Source organism: Lathyrus oleraceus, chromosome 5, assembly GCF_024323335.1.
Source record: "Lathyrus oleraceus cultivar Zhongwan6 chromosome 5, CAAS_Psat_ZW6_1.0, whole genome shotgun sequence".
Classification (NCBI taxonomy): domain Eukaryota; kingdom Viridiplantae; phylum Streptophyta; class Magnoliopsida; order Fabales; family Fabaceae; genus Lathyrus; species Lathyrus oleraceus.
Genome location: NC_066583.1, coordinates 505,625,326 through 505,642,292, shown reverse-complemented (window position 1 = coordinate 505,642,292; position 16,967 = coordinate 505,625,326). Strand labels below are relative to the sequence as shown.

The 16,967-nt window shown below is 33.3% G+C and overlaps 1 pseudogene; it reads right to left on the bottom strand.

Annotated features, from left to right (window-relative positions):
• Positions 1–252: 252 nt before the first annotated feature.
• LOC127085827 (probable indole-3-pyruvate monooxygenase YUCCA10) lies at positions 253–1,624 on the bottom strand (annotated as a pseudogene).
• Positions 1,625–16,967: the final 15,343 nt, after the last annotated feature.

Here is a 16,967-nt window from a genome sequence, read left to right as displayed (position 1 = left end):
TTTGTAATTCTTCTTTACAATTGAATGGTTAAATTTAATTAACAAGAGAATAATGATATTCATATATACGAGAAATGAAAAATACAATTTGTTTATTGTATGAGCTAAATTATGTTCGAAAAAGTGTTACATGATGGTTTTCTAAGAAGAGATTTATTACATATATAAATACAAATTATAGATTATAAGTACATATTATGACTGGATAATAACAACACAAAACAACTACTAATTCTTCAATTCTCAGTCTAGATTTCATTATTCAATGGATAATAATACTTAATTTTACAATTTAAGAATTTGGTTGATGTCTTCTGCAATTGCCTCAGCATCTTTTTTGACTCCAAACAAACCTTTTCTTGCCAATCCAGCACAGTACAATCCATGATCTCCCTTCCAATGTTTCGGGAAAGGATTTTTAGGGAACCCTTTCTCATTAAGACCATATTTGTAATCCTTAAAAAACAAATAGAAAAATAACCAATTAGTTTATAATCACAAGGAGTGTGAGAAAATAAAGAATAAAGTCCAAAAAAAATGTACCTTTAGCCATTCATTAGCTACGCTTTTGTAGCCAGTAGCAAAAACAATGGCATCAAACTCTTTCTCCGTATTATTTTCAAAGATAATATTCTTCTTCTCGATCTTTTTGATACCTGAAGGAACAACCTTTATAGCTCCTTCCTTAATCTTTTCAATGGTTCCAACATCAATAACTGCAGATTTTCCTGTAGTGTTTTTAAGATATAAAGGTCCATCTTTAGAACGATAAATCCCGTATTTCGACATATCACCATATTTGAATTTTGCTTGTAGCGTAATGATTGTATCCACAATATAAACAGGAAAATATTGCACCAAACACATCCCTGTACGAATCATATCTTTGGTGAAGACATGAAGCTGCAAAAAAATCATTAAATTATAAATATCATCACAACACATGTTTATCCTTAAACTATTTATGGACCTAAGTTGTATGATTAATATTAAGTAAAGAAAGTGTATTTACCGGATTTCGAATGACAATGGAAGTGTTAGCACCCCCGTTATGGAGATCATATGCAATCTCCATTCCTGAGTTACCACACCCAACAACCAATACATTTTTTTATTTATATTTTGAACCAGATTTGTAGTACTTGGAGTGTACCACATCTCCTTCAAATTTCCCTAATCCAGGAACATTAGGAATAAAACCTTCACTATTTTCGCCAGAGGCAATCACAAGAAACTTTGTCTCATAAACTTCCAAGGTACCTTCTAGGGTGTTTGTTGCTTCAACAACCCATCTGTTCCTAACTTCATCGTACTTAGCAGACTCAACGACACGATAATAACGAGGTTTTATGTCAAAATGATCGACATATTTATCTATGTATTGAAGAAATTGGTGTTTGGTTAAGTATGTTGGTCCAGAGGATGGATGTGGCATGAGAGGTAAAGAGCAAAATTCACTAGCTAAATGGAGGTTTAAACGATCATAAGCATTTTTCCTCCAAAGAGAAGCATTGCACTCTTCTTTTTCAAGTATGACATGCAAGATGGAGTTTTGCGTTAGTAGAGCTGAAATTGCTAGGCCAGAAGGACCACCACCAACAATTACAACGGTGAATTCTTGCATATTGTTGTAGATAACCTAGGACCTAAGTATCTTCAATGTTTTTATTCATCTAGAAATTATTGAATTTATAAGCATGTATGGAAGCTTAAGAACATGTTTTGGTGGATTGGTACATGAATGCAAAAAAAACAAAATTGACAATAATATTTGGATTTGACCGTGCATTCAAATAATTACTATATATGTTTTCTTTTATAAAATTTCTATATGAAAAATGTGTATATTCATGTTTCTTTCTCTCTTTCAATACAATTTATTCTTTATGTTAAAAATGGTATAAAATAAGGTGATAAGATTAAATAAAATGATGATTTATCCATAATTTTATATATGGAAAAATTATATCAATACTTATCTGTTTTAAAATCTTGACTGGATTGGCCGATTGATTGACCAGAGATTTGGAGGATATGACAATCTAATAACGGTATAGGAATCTAACTGCAATTGATCTGATAAAAATTAGTGTGATATTTAACCCATTTATCGATTAGACCTATGAACCGATAAGTTTTTCAAACCAACAAATTGATCTTTTTATATTTATTTTTTAATTTCTCAAAATGATTTATTTTTGGATGGAGAGTAAAAACAATTTAAAAAATTAAAAAAAAAACAAAAAAAAGTTGGTTCGGAAATTCTATTATTTTTCGTTTGTATAATTTAAATTATCAATTATGTGGTTCAACTAATGACCCATTAGTGCTATGAATAATTCAATGACCTGGTGACTTAACCGAGTCAATGACCGGTTAGGATTTTAATAATTGCAATAAACTTAAAAATGTTATGTTATAAATATGTATTTTTTATTAATAAAATACACTTTTCTATAAATAATATCAATTTTATTATTAATTTTGGAGTAATTTATTATATTTTTCATGTCCTACAAAATTACATTCTTTTCAAATTATATTTTAAAATTATTTAGAAAAATTCAGGCATAGTTGTCAATGGTCCAAAACATGCTCTTGATTTTTTTGTCAATTTATAAAGAGATTAATTACTACGCATTGTCAGTATAAAAAGATTTATACCGTTGATTCATCACCATCACCCGTTTGCAATACTTTATAGATTTTTAAAATAAAAGTCAAACTTATTTTAATATCCAACGTCTATGATTAATTGACAGTGTAAAATCTCTTTACACTGTCAGTGTATTTCAATTAAATCCATTTATAAATATGTTATTTAAGTTGTAAATTACAATTTATTTAATCAAAATATTCTCTGAAGTTAACTTTTAGTTTAAATCAAATATACAAGTATTCATGCATTGTTAACAATATATTGAATACCTATTGTTTCTTTGAAAACCTTTTTGTTTTTATGAAATATTTTCTTCGATTATTATTATATATAAAATTAATTTTATTTATTTATTGATATAGTCAATATATAGATTTTAATTGCTGGTTCGATTAATATATTTAATCATATATAGATTTTTATTTATAATATACACTTCCGTAATTAGTTGTCATCTAAATTTCCAGAAAAATTAAATTGATAAAAATATATAAGTTGATATTATAATTGATATAATTTCTGTTTACACACATCAATCGATGTTGTTTGTGTAAACTTGCGTTAAGATGTTCAAATTTATTAATGGATGTTTTTTATAAACAACAATGTTATACAATACGAAGGTTTCTTTGCACAAAAGACCGCATATTTTCTTTGCATACTCTTTGTAAGTGAATTTTTTATAAATAAAAAATAAACAAAAGATATGATCAACAATAGAAATCTATATCACCGAAACACTGTCTCTTAGAATTAATTCATATTTTTATAAATTTGTTGACAAACTTTGTTAGATGATATTTTAGTATTTCTTCTAAAATTTCACTTGTATTTAAACAAATGAGTGGTGTGAACAAATTGTACTATTATTCCTTTTGGATTATGTGTGTGCTTTTTTCCTGTGTAACCGTTTTGAGTAGTGAGAAGTTTGTTAATATTCTCTCTTCTCTCTTATTCATTGTTCATCTGTATCACCCTGTGCATCAACAATTGGTATCTAGAGCTCTGGTTCAGATCAATAGGGAAACACCACGGGAACCATGAGTGAAACGGTGAGGCGTTGTGTGATTGATTTCTATTCAAAGAATTAATGTTGAATTACTGTTCAAAATCGTAACAAAATCACATATCTTGATTCTGTGGGATTGGGAAACAATGTGTTTAGGTGAGATCTGAGTGTTTTGCAAAAGGTTGAAAATGAAAGGAAACGGTAATCTGAGTACCAAGCTTCCAGTGTTTGATGGTAAGAACTGGAATCGTTGGATGATTCAGATGCGTGTTTTGTTTGGTGCTCAAGATGTTCTTGATCTCGTTAACGAAGGTTACATTCAGATTGCACTTCCAGAAAATGCAAAAAATATGCAGAGAAGTGCTCAACGTGATCGGAGGAAGAAGGATCAAAAGGTTCTATTCTACATCTATCAGTGTGTAGATGTGAATGTGTTTGAGAAAATCGCTTATTCGATAACGGCGAAAGTTGCGGGGGACACACCAGTGAGGTGCTACGGTGGTGATGCATTAGTGCAGAAGGTGAAGCTTCAGTCACTACCTAAGCAATATGAGAATCTCAGCATGAAGTACAACGAGAAGGTACCTGACTACATATCTAGAGTGATTTTGATCACAAATGAGATGAAGTCGTATGGAGAAACTCTTTCTGAAGAAAGTATCATTGAGAATGTACTTAGATCTCTTACTCCTCAGTTTGATTACATCGTTGTAGAAATTGAACATTCTAAGGATCTGAGCACCATGAGAATGAAGAGTTGCGAAGCAGTCTAGAGGTGCAAGAGTTGCATCTGACTGAAAGAACCTATGAGAGAGAGGTAGAGCAGGCTCTGAAAGTTTCTTTTGTCAAGAAAGACCAGAAGCAATCTTGGTTAGAAGCCAAGAAAAGACATGGTAGATCTCAGAAGTCAAAAACCTCAACTTCTGGAAGTCAGAAGGGAAAGGAGAAGTATGACTAGAGAAAAGTTCAATGTTACCGTTGTAAGAAGTTTTGCCACTTCGCTGCAGATTGTTGGTCAAACAAGGAGAGGAAATAAGAAGAAACGAGTATTTACATAATTTTTGATGATGAACATGTGCTATTAATGGCTTCTGATTCTGATAGTGTGTTTCTAGAAGACTAGTGGTATATGGACACTGGTTGTTCAAACCATTTTACTGGAAATAAGAAATGGCTGGTTGATTTGACTCTAGGAAGAAGACCAAGATCAAATGTGTAGATGATAAGTATATGAATGCTCAAGGAATGGGGAATGTTAGAGTGATTCTGAATAATGGAAAATTTGTGTTAGTTCAGAACGTTTGGTATGTTCCTTGCATGAAAAGAAATTTGAAGAGTGTAGGTCAATTAATTGAAAAGGGATTTTTAGTTACCGTGAAGGACAATCTTTTGAAGTTGTATGACTGTAATCAGAAGCTGATTATGGAGTCAGAACAGGGAAGGAATAAAACATTCAAGGTGAATGTTAAAACTGTAGACTCTGAATGCCTTATCACAACAAGTGTCGTGAAGTAAAGTGAGTTGTGGCACATAATATTTGGTCATTTGAACTTCAGAAGCTTAGGGCATCTAAATTCAAAGAAACTGGTACGTGGAATTCCTGCAATTAAGAAACCAAAAAAGTCATGCAATGTGTGCATGAGAGGGAATCAACCAAGACTTCCATTTGCATCAAAAGTAGCTCGAAGAGTAAAACATGCTTTGGGAGTAGTGCATTCTGATGTGTATGGACTATTTCCATAACCTTCACTAGGACGGAATAAATACTTCGTGTAATTTGTGGATGAGTTGACAAGGATGACATGGGTATCCCTTTTAAAGTTCAAACACGAGGTGTTTGCTGAATTTGAGAAATTCAGGATCAAGGCTGAGAAATAGAGTGGTCAGACTCTGAAGATTCTCAGAACTGATGGTGAAAGTGAGTATAACTCTACTGAGTTCAAGAAGTTCTGTGAGGAGAATGGAATTTAGAATGAAGTGATTGCTCCATATACTCATCAACACAATGGTCTTGCTGAAAGGAGAAATCAAACTTTGCTTGATATGGTAAGGAGCATGCTGAAGGATAAGAACCTTTCTAACACTTTATGGGGAGAAGCTATTGCCACTGCAACATATGTGCTCAACAGGTGTCCAACCAAGAAACTGAAGGAAATTGTTCCTTTTGAGAGGTGGATTGGAGATAAGAAAAGCGTGATCCATTTCAGAGTATTTGGTTATGTCTATTATAAACATGTTCTAGATGCTACTAGAAAGAAGTTGAATGATAGAAGCAAGGTGATGTTACTGGTGGGGTATCACAATACAAGTTCTTATAAGCTTTATTGTCCATTCACTAATAAGGTTGAAGATAACATAGTTGTTATCATGAAAGAGTCAGAAGTATGGGATTGGAGCAAGTCTTAATCCAACTCAGGTGCAGAGTTAACTTTTGAAGATATTGATTCTGACTCTGAAGAGGAGTCAGAGCCTGAAAATGATTTTGAGAATGAGTCAGAATCAGAAGGTGAGATTGATTCTAAGGAAGAATATGATTTTGGTCCAGATTCTGATGGTGATTCAGATTCTGGTGATCCAGATTTTGATGGTGATTCAGATTCTGGTGGTAGTCCAGATTCTGGGAATATTCCAAATTCTGAAGGTGGTCATGCTTTTGAAGTCGGTATTTCTGGAATTCCAGAATCTGATATTGTTCCAGAATCAGAAGGTTCTGAACAAGTTTATAGGCCACAAAAAATCAAAAACATTCTGAGAAGTTTTGCGGAGTTTCACATGCTGCAAGATATTGAAGTAGATTCTGAAGGGGAAGTTATTCAGTGTGCCATGTTAGTAGACTCTGAACCTGCGAGTAAGGAAGAAGCTCTCAAGAAGAAAGTCTGGATGAAGGCCATGAAAGAAGAACTTCATGCCATAGAGATAAACAAGACATGGAAGCTGACAAAACTTCCAAAGAACAAGAAAGCCATCAACGTGAGATGGGTTTATAAGGTAAAGCTAAATCCATATGGATCAATTTGCAAACACAAAGCAAGGTTATTTGTGAGAGGTTTTCTGCAGAAACCTGGGTTATATTACTTTGAAGTGTTTGTGCCTGTAGTAAGACATGAAACAATTAGGTTGGTGATTGGGATAGCTGCTAACAGGAATTGGCCTCTAATGGCTTCAAATGTGAAATCTGCATTTCTAAAGGGTCCGTTGGAAGAAGAGGTTTACGTGACACATCCTCCTGGATTTGAGAAAAAGAATCGGGAAGGGATGGTGTACAGATTATACAAAGCTTTATATGGACTGAAGCAATCCCCTAGAGCTTGGAATTTGAAAATTGATTCATATTTTAAGAAGCGGAGATTTTAGAAATGTGAAATGGAGTATGGTGTCTATGTTCAGCATACTTCTGAAGGCAATATGGTTCTGGTGGGTCTGTATGTTAATGACATATTGCTAACAGGAAGTTGTGAACATGAGATAGCAAAGTTTAAGAAGGAGCTCATGAATGAGTTTTAAATGAGTGACTAGGAAATATCGTTTATTTTATAGGGATGGAGATTATGTACTATGAGAAAGGCATAATTTTACATAAGCTGACATATGAACTTGAGCGTCTGAAGAGGTTTCAGCTGCTGAGTTGTAAAGTTGATGCCACACTGAAGCTAGTAGAAATATACCTGAATATATCGCACACTCGAACATACAACAAAGTCACCATCGAACTTTATTTATTCCCGAAGGAAAGGGAAGACATCGATAAAACCCGAGGGAAAGAGATATGATGGGTAAAGAAGTCGATTATGCAAGAGGAAGATATTAACACCCCTAACATCCATGGTACTCTATGGGAACCATTTTGATTGTTTTTGCTCCAATGGATGTTATATCTAAAGATTACTCACAAAAGAATAAGGGAAAAGGAAAGAAATAGATAAAGGACTCAGTGAGGATTAGGGCCCTCATGCCTACGTATCCTCATAGTGCAATGAGCAATTCAGAGGTCCGTAGTTCATAGAACTAATGGTGGGAGGTGAAAAGAATTATGATAACAGGTATGGTCTAAACCAAAGGATTGTATGATTTTAACTCCAACAAGGGGTGAAATATGAACCCAAGAGTAAACTGGTATGAACCAATAAGTGAGGGGCCTAGGGCATGGTGTCACTGTATTAAAACAACCGAAAACAAAGGAATTAAGTGTTTAGTTTCATAGCACAAACAACTCTTGGTTCACAAAGGGATACAAGATGGAGCTCAAAGAGATAATGTATTTGGCTCAAAGCAAGAGTATATCACATGGAGTGAATGAAGGTAGAATATGAATGCATCATGGAGATGAACGGAATGAATGACCAAAGTCACCGAGTTGAATATTTGGTAACAAGTGACTGAAGAGGCATAGTTTGAAACCAAAAGTCAAGGTATACATCAGAATCCATAGGAGAAGTGGAATTCGTACCATAGAAGGAAGGTGGCACAAACCACTAGTGAGGGGCCTAAGCCATGATATCACTGTATGGTTGGGCCAGAAAAAGAACAATTAAATGTCTGGGTACAACCCAAACAACTCTATGTGCAAATGCGGATTTTCCACTATATGGTCCTAAAAAGGTATATATGGAATTCCAAAGAAAAATGTATTTCGGTTTCAAAGAAACAGTATGTCACTAGGGTGAATGATTTATGATCGAATGTAGATAATGGATAATGAAAGATATGAATGGTGCCCTAAGAAGGGAGGAATAAATAAGTATGCTCGCGGAGGATTCGAATCCTCCTGCCTACGTATTCTCATTGTGCAATGAGAAAATCAGAGCAATCATAGTTCAGCCTACTACGGATGAAACAAAAGGGAACACAATTGATTTTCCAGGGTACACTACCCTTCAAGGGTGAAAAAGGAGTGCCAAGGTTCATAACCTTCTAGGAAGGGTATCACTACCAGAGTTTAAAACTGATAATGTCAAGGAGTTGAATTGCCAAGGTTTATCACCTTACAGGGTGAAGAGAAATAGATGCCAAAGTCTACGACTCTCAGGAAAAAGGATTGAATTGAATAGCCAAGGTTTAACACATCTCAAGGTAAAGACAAACATATGCCAGAGTCCATGACTCTCAAGGAAAATAACTGAATCGAATAGCCAAGGTTTATCACCTTACAAGGCAAAGAGAAAGATATGCCAGAGTCCATGACTCTCAGGGAAAAGAACTGAATTGAATAGGAAAAGTTTATCACCTCACAAGGCAAGTGCCAAGATTTATCACCTTACAGGGTAAAAGATAAAGATGCTAGAGTCCATGACTCTCAGGGCAAAGGACTGGATTGGATTACTAAGGTTGAACACCTCTCAAGGCGAAGAATTGAACTGTCAAGGTTTATCACCTTACAAGGAAAAGAATAAGTGCCAAGGTTTATCACCTTTCAAGGCTAAAAGACACAGATGCCAAAGTCCATGACAGTCAGGGAAAATAACTGAATTGAATAGCCAAAGTTTATCACCTTACAAGACAAAGAGAAACATATGCCAGAATCCATGACTCTCAAGGCAAAGAGATAAATCAATAACCAAGGTTTATCATCTTACAAGGCAAAGAGAAACATATGCTAGAGTCCAAGACTCTTAAGGAAAAGAACTGAATCAAATAGCCAAGGTTTAACACCTCTCAAGGCGAAGAAAAGTTCCAAGGTTTATCACCTTACAAGGCTAGTGCCATGGTTTATCACCTTACAAGGAAAAGAATTGATTTGGACTTCCAAGGTTTATCACCTTACAAGGAGAAGAAAAAGTGCCAAGGTTTATCATCTTACGAGACAAAGAATAAGTGCCATGGTTTATCACCTTTCAAGGCTATGAATTGATTGAAAGAGGGTGTACAACCATATGTTACTAATAGAAAAGGTGCTCCATTGTTGAATGCTTGATGCTTTCTTGAAAAAGACTTATCAATTGCATGATTCAAATTGCACTAAAGTCTATGAACAATGGTGAGTGCTTTGAATAGCCAAGGCCTACACCCTGTACATAAAGTCACTCTAGACAAGGGTAGGAGAAACTCCGCCTTATTATTCCTTGTTACTTAAGGCTCATAGCGTATACCTTTATCATGATTGACAAGTGTTATTAGAGACTTTTGATTATTGAGAAGATCCTGATTGTTGATCTTGATGATGCCATGTTATTTGTTGTATTGCGAAGACTTGATAATTATTTGATACAAATTATCCTAAAGTCTATGAATGAGGGTGAATGCTTTAAATAGCTAGGGCCTACGCCCCATATGCAAAGTCATTCTAGACAAGGGTAGGAGAAAATCTGTCTCATCATTCTTCATTACTTAAGGCTTATAGCTTACAATTTGAATCGCACTTGTCAAGTGTTGATACCTTTGATGTGCTTGAGAGGTATTCCATATTGCTAGCTATGCTTTATTGATGTTGACTTGAAGTCTTCATCCTGCATCTGAACCTTGAGGTCTTGAGCTCAAGATATTCAGCATATCAACAATAGCTTGAGCGTAATGAACTTGCCATGTCAAGTGGTCAAGGTTCTTTTGATCACTTGAATGTGCCTGAGGCTTACAACACAATTACAAAGGATTTGGTTGACCAAAGTGACCTTGGGTCAACACTAATCAATGAGATTAAAATAATAGTTGAACTATGTACAATAATAATCTATTGAATTAATCAACTAAATGAAATCAAATATTTCTAAGTAAAACCCTGAGATAAGGGTTAGAATTGAATTCAAAGGCTATTCCTAAGGGGAACATATATTTATTAGTCAAAAACTTGATTAAAACTAATTAAAATTCTAAGTCAAAATGGGCCAAGAACAAGTAAATATGGGCCTTGAGGGGTGTAAGAAGGGGTTGATGCCCAATTCTAGGGGTGTGGATAGTAGGCCAGAAGAAACTTGCGAGTTGGATTCATCAGCCATCATAAACTCGGATTCCTTAACGCCATGGCAATTTGAAACGTTCAGCCTAACACCGAAAACTCGGATTCGCCATCATCACCACCACGAAAAATTCTTGTTATGATGATGAATGAGGTTGAGGGAGGTTCTACAATGGCGCGAAATTGATAATGATTCATCACTTGGTGGTGTAAGGTTCAACGTGCGAAGGATCTTGGCATGTCTGTTATGATGGCTGCACTTATAACTGTTTTGTTTAGAAAATGAATAATAATTGCAGGGCCATAGTTGATGGAATAGGATTGGAAAACATACATTTATTTGTAAAATACCTTAAATTGTTTTTGAATGAAATTGGAATTAGTTGTGTATTAATTTGAATTAAATTGACTTTGATTGGAATCATTGGCTTGGAACTTATAGCTCTAGTAATTAATTTGTAATTCCAATGGCAATGAATCCAAGATTCGTTGGAAATGAATTAGGAAAAGAATTGTAAGGCAAGTCAATGGATTATGGTTATTAGAATTTGAATAAAGTTAATGAAGGTTTAATATTAAAATGTTTTTAATTTGAAATGGTTGAAAGATGTTAATTGAAATTAGTTTTAAAATTAAGTGAAATGTTTCAAAATTAAGTAAGATTTTTTATTTTTGAAAAGTGATTTGAAATTGTTTTGGCAAGTTTATTTATGAATGTTTGAATATTAAGATTTGGAATTTGAGCGGAATTGGAATTGTAAGAATTTGAAAATAGATTTAGCTTGAAATGGTTTTAGAATGTCAATTTCAAATGGTTCAAAAGTTAAATTGGAATGGTTTTGAAATTGGATTTGAAAGTCAACTGAATTGGATTTAAATGTCTAGTTTGAATGGTTCTTCGAAATTATGTTGAAATTGGATTCAAAGTGTTAAAATGGTTCTTTATCCTTGTAGGTAAGTCATATCATGAAGAGGATGGACAAAGAAAGATAGAATTAGGATTACTAGATTATGTCACTAACAAAACTATCCACTTTTGTATAGGTGTTTGGTGGAGATATAAATTGAAATACAATTGACATAAAATTGTTATAAAAGTTGATTTTTAAACCCATGTTTCATAAAAGTGAGGCATCTTTACTAAAGTCAAATTGAAATTCAATATGTACTAAACCAAAATCAAGCAATGAATCAAATCATAAGGGCTAATGCATGAATTAGGGTTGAGCACAAAATTAACATGGTTACGAAAGGTCAGAACCTTTAACTATGGTCTCAAACTAATCCACAAATCAAACTATATGGATATCGTTGATCAGACAAACAACCAAGGATCACCAATGATATGAACCAAGACTAGGGTTACAAGCCACGTGATCTAAGCAATAATGCTCCTCAAGCCAATCGAGCCAACTGCTAATAAAATTAGGGTTTCATGACCACCTAAAGCAAAATGAATACCCGAAGTAAAGAATTAGGGTTTTGAATACATAAATGAATGTCAGGATGTAAACTCCATGAATCAAGATTCAAGATAGCATGAGATCAGGGTTTCTCCTCACATGATGAGTCATACTCTAATACTCAGGTAAAACCATAATTTCAATTAACCACCAACTTTGAATCTATGAGATTCTATTACATGAATGCATGATGCATAATGAATGAATGTAGATGAATCTCAAGTCGTGGTTAAGATAAAAAGTGAAATGAGAGGGAAAATTTTAGGGTACGACACACACCTGTTGATACAAATCAGAAATTGGATTCTGATTCTGATGGTGATGATGTAGATGCGACAATGTTCAAGCAGTTGGTAGGGTCTCTGAGGTATTTGTGTAATACCAGACCTAATATTTTCTATGCAGTTGGAATGATGAATAGATTTATGAGTAAACCAAAGTGGTCTCATTACCAAGTTGCTGTCAAAATTCTGAGGAATATAAAGGGAACTCTTAAGTATTGAGTTTTGTTCCCTTCTGGTGTTGAAACTGGCTCAGAACTTCTGAGTTACTTAGATTTTGATTGGTATGGAGACAGAGTTGACAGAAGAAGTACTTCTAGATACTTGTTTAAGTTTCTAAGAAGACCTATTTCTTGGTGTTCCAAGAAGCAACTAGTTATTGCTTTGTCAAACTGTGAAGCCGAATATAATGCAGGTGTTGTGACTGCATGTCAAGCTGTGTGACTTTTGAATTTACTACAGGATATGAAGATCAAAGTAAATAAGCCTTTGAAGCCGATGATCGATAACAGGTATGCAATCAATCTTGCTAAGAATCCAGTGTTGCATGGGAAAAGCAAGCATATTGAGACTAAGTATCACTTTCTGAGAAATCGGGTTCATAATGGAATGCTAGAAATTATGCACTATAGCACCCAAAGCAGCTGGAAGATGTTCTGAAAAAGGCGATCAAGACTGATCAATTAGTCCGCTTGAGGGATGATATGGTGTTGTTAGTTTTGGTTAAGCTGAATATGAATTAAGAGATGATGTTAGAATTAATTCATATTTTCATAAACTTGTTGACAAAGTTTATTAGATAGTATTTTAGTATTTCTCCTAAAATCTCACTTGTATTTAAGCAAGTAAGTGGTGTGAACAAATTGTACCATTATTCCTTTTGCATTGTGTGTGTGCTATTTTTGTTTAACCGTTTTGAGAAGCGGGGAGTTTATTATTATTCTCTCTTCTCTCTCTTGTTCATTGTTCATATTTATCACCTTGTGCACTAACGCTATCAACCTCACATCATCGATTAATTAGCACATGGGTTTGAACTCCAGTATATCCATTTTTGTTATTTACAAAACTAGTGTGTTATACATCTCGGTTTACAATAAAACCGAGGGGTAAGATAGATTGTTTTTTTAATTGAAACTCATTACATTGTTTACACAGAAAATAACTAAAAATAATTTGTTTACAAACTACAATATTTATCTAGAATATTACATTGTTTACATAAAGTAATAAAATAAAAAACAATTTATCCCTTAAGATTATATGTTGGATCTTCGACTCTTTGATATTTGGGAAATGTCAAATGTTTCACGTTACAAGTATTTGTTTCTAATATAAAACAAAAAAAAGGGTTAGAAAAAAATAATATAAAAATAAATAATTTTCTGCTCAAATGAATATTTATAAACACAAACCTTAAACCTAGATAACTTTCTGCATTGGTAATCCATCATAGAGAACTCCTAATGGCAAAAGTTAAAGTGGAGGATGTAGATAGTTTCAAACGCTTCATTACGTTTCTTTATCAATTATAGATATCAGAAGACATTTATAATAGAATCTTTTTAGGTTTCACGCAGATCACTAATGGTAGTGTCTTGAGCATTGATAATCATGAAATGAACAACAAAGATTTGTTTAGGTTTTAGTCTAAGTTATCCCCTAAGTTTTGTTAAAACCCGAGGTGAACATGATTATTTTTTTTTGAAATTACATTGTTTACACAAAATATTGAAAAACAATTATACAACAAAACTAGAATTTTGGTGTAAGAAGTTAGCTGATCCAAATATTACATGCATCTAACTTCTAAAGGAATTATATGTTCCAACAATTAAAAAAATATTTTTCTGCACTTGCAATCCATCATATAGATCTTTCACAAGCTTCTAAATACAACAACAACAATATGAACACCATTTTGTGAGATGGATCCCAAAATAATGATTTGTTCGAGTTTGGAGCAGCCTCATATAAGTTAGGATTATGGTAAAATATGTTTAGCGAGTGATTTATAGTAAAATGCTACTTATCTTATCCTTCGGTTATTAAGGAAATCGATGAGATATATCATTTAGTTTACAAAAAAAAATATAATAATTAAAAAAAGTTTCCTGAATTATTTTTCCCCTCATAGTTTTTGAATAATCGATATAATAAGTTTATTGTTCCCTTGATTTTGTTAAAAATCGATGTAATATGTGATTCCTATTTCTAAAATAAATAAATTGTGGTGCGCACTGGAATCATATATACTAGAATAGAAATGATCATCCATATTAAAAAATATAACGTATCTTTGGGATTTTCGAAGAGGCATTTGAGGTTCTCTGATTGTTTCACTTTCTATTCTCCATTTTATTTAAACATTATTCCTAGTTTCAACGTCTCATTTCCAACTCTTTGTGTCTTCAAACCTAGTTTCAAAGTCTTTTCTTTTCTTCAAAAATGTCTTCAACAACCTTAGATGGAAATATTTTGTTTGTTATCAATAAAAAAATTGTTAATTTTGATGATTTAAAAGACAAAGGTTTTGATCTAAAGAAAAATATTCGCAAACAAAAGTTGAAAGGTTACTTTGACATTCTTCATGGACATATCTACATTAATCTCGTTAAAGAGTTCTAGTTAATTGTCTCCGTTGGGCTATCTGGTCATGATACTGAGTCAATTCAGTCCTACGTCAATGACTTTCCTATCATAATTACTCAGTCACTTATTGCTCAGACAATAAATATGAAGAGGAAGGTTATTTTGTTGAACATTATAGATTCAACAATGCATATAAAGATCAATTTCTCTTAATTTATGCCAACTACGACAATCTCAGTAGTCCTGCTACTCTACGACCAATTGGAAAAGTTTTGTATCAACTTCTATGTCAAATCTCCATCGAAGAGAGAAAGAACTGGAAACACTTATTTGTAATGACAAGTATCTCTTGTTATTCCTTACAAAGAACATCATAATTAATCTTCCTCTTAACATTTTTAGCTTCTTAAAGGAAATGATAATCATCTCTAGGGAGGAGATTACTTTCCTCATACCATATGGAAGAGTTCTTTCTGAACTTTTTTCTCAGTTATGGATAGTTAATAGTGATACTATTGAAGTTGAGTGGAGTCGAAAATTTGAATATATGGAATAGTTATTTGTTGTCCTGTTTTTAATTAATGAAAAATTTCCTTTCATATTATTGTCTATTTATTTTTATTGATAAAATTTTTTTTGAGAGTTTCTAATTAATAAGAAAAAAATGAAAAAAAATATTAATTAAGAAAAAAAGGGAAGATTGGAAGGCGCCAAGTGAGAAATCATTGCAAAAAACCTTAAATGCAGTTACAAGGATTCGAAGTGTGTTCCATAATAGCTATGTTCCCTCGGTTTTCTAAAACATCGGGGTAATAGGTTTATTAATTTTTTTTTGGAAAAACCTGGCACTCACTTATAGATATATTACCTTGGTTTTTTATAAAAGCGAGAGAAAAATTTGTTTTTTATAAAAAAAATCCAACATACATCTCCCAAGACCTATACGCTAGGTTTTTGGCATGTTCGAGATGAAAACTTTGTCATAAAAAATGTTATTTGTAGTAGTGTTTGAAGGTGAGAAAAACAAGAAAGGGGGGTTTGAATTGTTTTGGAAAATAAGCACTTTTTAAAATAAAAACCACACAAGGAATTTATACTGGTTCGCTTATAACACAAAGCTACTCCAGTCCACCCGGCCAAGGTGATTTCGCCTTCAACAAGGACTTAATCCACTAATCTTGAAAGATTGATTACAAACAATGTCTAAGAGAAAGATCTCTTAGTCCTCTCAAGTATACAGACTGCGCAGAGTCACTTGAGGAATTTCAACAAAGATAAAGACTTATGTAATCTAGAGTGCTTCTAAGATAAGCAAATATTACAACAGTAAGAACAAAAAAAGTTTCACGTTCTAAGCAAAAGCTTCGTGAAGATTGAGAGAATAAAAACGTTTTTATGTGTGTTGATGTTTCAGTATATTCTTGTATTCTCAATGTTGATTTGCAGTCCTTTATATAGGAGTGAAGTAGTCGTTGAAATTGATGGCCAATAATTTGAATTAATGCCATAACTTATATAGCTTCTTGCCAACACTACTTTTTCTCCTCGAATGACTTCTTTCCAAATATAGTTCCTTTTCATAGTCAGAACTTCTAGAGCGTACTTCTTGTTCAGATGCTTCTGATATTTTGCTGTTTTTGCTCAGAGTTAGACTTTCTTGAGCGTGCTTATACTTCAGATGCTTCTGGTCTTCTGATAATTTGTATCTGATATGATTTTGTATCTGATGACGTCATCAGATCTCTTTCTTCTTTCCTTAGAACCCTGCACACTTAGAAACTTTTCGTTAGGGTGCCAATTTTGGTTTCATCCTTTGTTATCATCAAAATCATGGAATCTGTTGTAGAACAATTTTTGTTCTTACAATCTCCCCCTTTTTGATGATGACAAAACAAACTTAATTAGCAGATGAAACATAAACAATATCAGATCAGATAGACAAGAGCTCCCCCTGAGATAGGCTAGGGAGTTCAGAAGTTCTTACTAGAGCTTCCAAGCAGTGAGGTTTCTTGATACCTTCTGCAATTTCTTAAGTCTAATGTTAGATAAAATTATTATTATTATTTTTTTTTTA